The sequence below is a fragment of the Saimiri boliviensis genome, chromosome 9 (assembly GCF_048565385.1).
Source record: "Saimiri boliviensis isolate mSaiBol1 chromosome 9, mSaiBol1.pri, whole genome shotgun sequence".
Taxonomy (NCBI): domain Eukaryota; kingdom Metazoa; phylum Chordata; class Mammalia; order Primates; family Cebidae; genus Saimiri; species Saimiri boliviensis.
The window spans coordinates 67,000,179-67,006,831 of record NC_133457.1 but is presented as its reverse complement, the minus strand read 5'-3'; positions in this window follow the sequence as shown (position 1 = coordinate 67,006,831).

Here is a 6,653-nt window from a genome sequence, read left to right as displayed (position 1 = left end):
GCAGCCACCTTCCTTTCCTGTCTCACTTCTCTGTCCCCTGGCAGTGTTTCCTGGGATCACTTCCAGATAAATTGCATATCTTAGGGGCCCGCTTTAGGAGGAACCCAAACTAAGACTCCTCTCTTACTGTCACTCTTTTGCATTTGGTCAGAGTTTACAAGGTCTGTATGTTGGCAACTGTCAAATTAAAGCACAGATCCCCCAAGGAAACTTCTCGGACCCTGTGATAATGCCACGTTGGGTGGTGAGGCGAGGAGAGGTGGGGCCAGCTGTTTCTGTGCCTCCAGTACTGTGAGAAGAAAACAAAAGTGACAAAGGCATGAGCTGCTCCGCACTAGCTAGCGGAATGTTTTCCTCCTGGTGTTGCTAAATATAACGCATTTAACAAAATAACAAGGCCGGGCGTGGTGGCTCAAGCCTGTAATCCCAGCACTTTGGGAGGCCGACGCAAGACAATGAGGTCAAGAGATTGAGACCAGCCTGGCCAACATGGTGAAACCCCGTCTCTACTGAAAAATACAAAAATTAGCTGGACGTAGTGGCAGGTGCCTGTAGTCCCAGCTACTCGGGAGGCTGAAGCAGAAGAATCGCTTGAACTCAGGAGGCGGAGGTTGCGGTGAGCTGAGACCAGGCGACTGCACTCCAGCCTGGCGACAGAGCAAGACTCCGTCTCATAATAATAATAATAATAATAATAATAATAATAATAACAACGCAGTTGACCCACATGAATAGACTCCTGGTGCTCTGACTGGGCCTTAGATATAAATAAGCCCAAAAGAAACAACCTCCAAGTAGGTTACAAGAACTTGGCAAAGATGGGGCTCACTTAGCTAAGGGAAAGTATCCGTGAAAATATATTTATTCTTCCCAAACCCATGCCACGTAGACCAATCAAACTGGGGACTCAGCAGCCGCAGGTTCTTAAAGGAGCGTCCCAGGCTTGCTGGATTAATCAGCAAAGAAGGACTTTCAGGAACAGAAGCGAGGCATGCTCATGCCTTTCGTTTTGTTTGAGCCACTGAACGTGGCAGGACACAGACACTGCCCCACCCACGTGGATGATTTTAGCAACCGAAGCACAAGGTCAAGACCGAAGAGCAGGAACATCTGTGGCTGACACCTTGGCATTGCTGCTGAGAGGGTGGGTGTTTCTCTCGACAAGAACTCAAACTTGAGTTTGCTTCTGTTTAGAAGCCCCTCCAAACCATCCTTCCAGGTTGCACATCCCAGCGGCAAGCAGAAGAAATAAACAATCTGAAGAAATTGGATGGAGTCATTTTTTCCCTTACCACCCCCCTTCCATTTAAAAACTTTGTTGGATAGAGCACATTTTATGGGTTCTTTTTCTGCCCCTCTTAGCTGCTTCAAAAGTTTTACAATGTGTTTCTATTTAATATATTTATTTTTAATATTTGACAAATTTATATTTATCAAAATAAAATGTTAATTTTTTTCTAGCATCAGCCTACATTATGCTTTGAGACGTTAATCTTAGTTAAGAATACACTGACCAGGCAGGGTGGCTCCCAACTGTTATCCCAGCACTTTAGGAGGCTGAGGCAGGTGGATCACCTGAGGTCAGGAGTTTGAGACCAGCCTGACCAACATGAAGAAACCCTGTCTCTGCTAAAATACAAAAATTAACCGGGCGCTAAAAATTAGCGCATGCCTGCAATCCCAGCTACTCGGGAGGCTGAGGGAAGAGAATCGCTTGAATCTGGGAGGTGTAGGTTGCAGTGAGCAGAGATTGTGCCATGGCACTCCAGTCTGGGTGACAGAATGAGACTCTTTCTCAAAAACAAACAAAAGGCTGGGAGCAGTGGCTCACGCCTGTAATCTCAGCACTTTGGGAGGCCGAGGTGGGGGAATCACCTGAGGTCTAGAGTGCGAGACCAGCCTGACTAACTTGGAGAAACCCCGTCTCTACTGAAAATACAAAATTAGCATGTGGTGGCACATGCCTGCACTCCCAGCTACTTGGGAGGCTGAGGGAGGAGAATGGCTTGAACCCAGGAGGCAGAGGTTGCTGTGAGCTGAGATTGCGCCATTGCAATCCAGCCTGGGCAACAAGAGAGAAACTCTGTCAAAAAAAAAAAAAATCCATATAGGCTAAAAGACCACATGCAAAAACACAGTGATGCAGGATGAACCTGGAGTATCCTGCAAAGCCAGGAAATAAAGAAATGCTAAAACAAAAACTAAACCCGCAGTCATGGGGTCTGTGTCAAAGGGGCACAGGAGTCAACTGAAAAAGTCTCCAGTGGCCAAAGCTGGAAGAATTTGAGCAACAAACTAAATAAAGTAGTCTTGGATTATAACTCGAAGTACAAAATAAATCCCCATGAACCCATATTGACATAATAAATGAATGAATAAATACGTGGGGAAGAAGAAAATAAAATCTCCCATACAGAAGAATTCTAAATAAAGAATGCGAAACTGCGCTTCCAGCAGATGGGGCGTAACTCCCACTCGGTCTGTGTGGGCTGTGCTCAGTGACGTCCTTCAAACGCGTGCAGTATGGTCTGGGCATCATGCCTGAAATCCCAGCTCTTTGGGAGGCCACGGTGGGCGGTCCATGTGAGCTCAGGCATTTGAGACCAGCCTGGCCGACATGGTAAAACCCCGTTCTACTAAAAACACAAAAATTAGCTGGGTGTGGTGGTGCACGCCTGTAGTCCCAGCTACTGGGGAGGTGGAGTCAGAAGACAGGAGAATCACTTGAACCTGGGAGGTGAAGGTTGCAGTGAGCTGGGATTGTGCCACTGCCCTACAGAGTGAGACTCTGACTCAAAAAAAAAAAAAAAAAAAAGTGCCTTCGCGGTGGAGACAGCAGACAGACATCACCTCCAGCAGTGAGGCATCAAGGTTGACTCGGCGGTAATGAGTCATGCCGATAGTATGGCCCTTAGTAATAAGTGATGAGAACAGCCCTTGAGCTCCACGCACCTCCTCCTCAAAACCGATAACCCCAGTCTGATTACAAGAAACAGATCAGACAAATCCCAATTAAGTGACAGCCTAAAAATACCTGATCAATAATCCTCAAAATTGACAAGGTCATCAAAAACTGGTAAAGTATGAAAGACTGTCGCCACCGAAAAGAACCCAAAGAGACAAGATGATTAGATACAATGGGGCATCCTGGGTGGAATCCTGGAACAGAAAAAGGACATTCAGTAACCACCAAGTGAATATGCACAAAATGAGGATTACCATTAATAATAAGCGTTAGTATATGTTCGTAAATTATGACAAACGTACCGTGCTAACGTAGGAGGTTACTAACGGGAAACTGGGTGTGGGGCGTATGGAGACAATTTGTATTATCTTTATAACTTTTCTGTGAATCTAAAATTATTCTAATATAAAAGGCTTATTTTTAAAAATAAGGATAAACATTGAAACCAGTATGATTTAATGTTTAAATAATTTGGTTGGGCTCAGTGGCTCACGCCGGTAATCTCAGCACTTTGGGAGGTCAAGGCAGACAGATCACTTGAGGTCAGGGGTTTGAGACTAGCCTGACCAACATGGTGAAATCCTGTCTCTACTAAAAGTATAAAAATTAGCCAGGCTGGTGGCATGTGCCTGTAGTCCCAGCTACTCAGGAGGCAGAGGTGAGAGAATCACTTGAACCCAGGAGGCAGAGCTTGCAGTGAGCCAAGATCACACCATTGTACTCCAGCCTGGGTGACAGAACAAGACTCCTTCTCAAAAATAAATAAACAAACAAACAAATAAAGTTTAAATAATTTCTTCCTCATAGATAGTATAGTGGTTAAATATTTTTTTAAAAAAAAGCTAGTTTAAATAATTTGTAATATGATTAAGATATTTAGTGAATTGGTTACTAAAGAAATACTTAAGTGTAAAAAGTAAATATGATTTAAAGTTAAAATATACTTTTTCTATAAAATTTGAGAAGTCATAGGAGAAGGAAGAGGACAGAGAAATGAAGTAAATTGAGAGGTTTCAGCTGGGCGTGGAGGCTCATGCCTGCAATCTCAGCACTTTGGGAGCCAAGGCAGGCAGATCACTTGAGGTCAGGAGTTCAAGACCAGCCTGGACAACATGGCAAAACCCTATCTCTACCAAAAACACAAAAATTAGCCAGATGTGGTGGTGCATACCTATAGTCCCGGCTACTCAGGAGACTGAGATGGGAGGATTGACTGAGCCCTGGAGGTTGAGGCTGCAGTGAGCTATGATTGTGTCACTGAACTCCAGCCTGGGTAACAGAGTGAGAACCTCAAAAAATAAATAAATAAATGTAGGTTTCATCCTGTTTCACGTATGGTTTTTATGGAAAAAACATATATTTTTTAGATGTTAGGTGTTAACGGAAATCGCTATAGAACACCTATACCAATAGAGCAGAAACTGATAAAGCGTAATATAGACAAAACATTAAATATGGCAAGAATAAAGCCAATGAGTAACCAATGGTTACAGTAAGTATTTAAAGGTTAAATTCTCCTTCAAAAGGAGAAGGCTCGGGTGGGCACTGTGGCTCATGCCTGTAATCCCAGCAGTCTGGGTGGCTGAGGTGGGTGGATCACTTGAGCTCAGGAGTTCGAGACTGGCCTGAGCAACAGGTTAGACCCCCCATCTCTACAAAAAATACAAAAACTAAACAGGCCTGGTGGTGAATGCCTGTGGTCCCACATGCTCGGGAGCCTGAGGTGGGAGAATTGCTTGAGCCCAGGTGACAGAGGCTGCAGTGAGCCGTGATCATGCTGCTGCACTCCAGCCTGGGTGACAGAGTAAGACCCTTTCTCAAAATAAAATTAAAAAAAGAGAGAGAGAGAGAGAGAGAAAGAGAGAAGACTCTCAGAGTGGGAAAGAGAAAGATAGAAAAAAGAAAGAGAGAAAGAAAATCTAGAATTGACTTACAAAAACATATCTGAAAAAGCATGATTTTCTGAAAGTTGAAAAGTCGTAGTGGGAAGGGCAAAAATGTAATGGAAAAATGCACAGTAACTAAAGACAAGAAAGAAAAAGAAAGCGGAGGTGACTCTTACTACAGCGTGGTGCTCTGACCGTCTCTTCGTGTGTTTCTCGGCCGGCTCACACGCAGCCTGCGTCCTCATCAGGCCTGACGCCAGCTGGTTCCACCCTTTCCCCAGTAAATCTGAGGATCCTGAAACATGTTTACATTTTCCAGAAATCCATTCCCTCGTTCTTGTCACCTCTTCCCTGGGCCACTGAATGACCCGCTGCAGGTCTCTTGCCTCTGGACATCTTTTCAATCCAGGCCGCTTCGAGGCCTCACCACTGTCTACCCAAGCACAGCTAATGTCAGGCTGTCGTGTTTAATTAGAATTGACTAAGACCTGAGGATAGTAATTATATGTTAACCAAGTTAACCAGACGGAGACTCGATGATGTGATATGTCATCTATCCCCAGATTAATCAGTGAATTTTACGTAATTCCAACCAAATGTAAAATAACTTTATTTTAAGGAAATTATGATGTATTTTAAAATTGCTATGGAAGAATGCATACCTAAGAATATCTAAGACAATTTAAAAAAATCAAGGGTTACTACTCCTGACCAGAAAACAAAATGTAACATAAAGTCACAGTAATTAAGGAATTTTTTCTGCATTGGAATAGACATATACATCAATTGCTCAGAACTGAGAGTTAAAACCAGAATAATAGATCTGTGAAGATTTAGTTTTATATCTAGCAGGGCACTCTTTTCTCTGGGTTCCTGAGAAATTCAGATAGGAACTGTTTTACTGGAAGAAAACTTTAAGAAATTGTGTTAGTCATATGGTGTCTACTGTGACATGGATTTTAGGCAAAATCCTGTGTATATATGCACACACACAAACATATGTGTATATATGTTTGTATATTATATATAATACATATATCATGCATATACTTAATGTTTATATAATATATATACACATATTTCATTATATGTAATACCTATATACATTATATATTTATATAATAATATATAATATTAATATATTATATAACTTATTATATTAAATGTAAAGCGTATATATATAATCAGACAGCCAGACATGGCGGTCTGTGCCTGTAGTTCCAGCTACTCAGACAGCTGAGACAGGAGACGGCTTGAGCTCAGGCGTTCCAGGCTGTGGTTGCTATGATGATGCTTGTGAATAGCCACTGTGCTTTATCTTGGGCAACATAACAAGACCTCGCCTCTAAATCTCTTTTAAAAAGGCTGTGTGCAGTGGCTCACACCTGGAATCCCAGCACTTTGGGGGCAAGGCGGGAGAATCACTTGAACCCAGGAGTTCTAGACCAGCCTAGGCAACATGGGCAAACCCCATTCTTACAAAGAATACAAAAAAAAAGATTAGCCATGTGTGGGAGCACAGCCCATAATCCCAGCTACCCAGATAACCCGAGGCTGAGGTGTGAGGCTGAGGCTGGGAGGGTCAGGTGATCCACTGCACTCTTAGCCTGGGTGGCAGAGAGAGACTCTGTCTCAAAAAACAAAAACAAATCATGTAAGGACCCCTCATGTATTTATCACTAGCTCCAAGAATTATCAACGCAAAGCCAGTCTATCTCAGTCCTCACCCAATTCCCTCATCCCTTGAATTATTTTGAAGTAAATCCCAATCCCAGACATCATATCATTTTATTCATAAATAT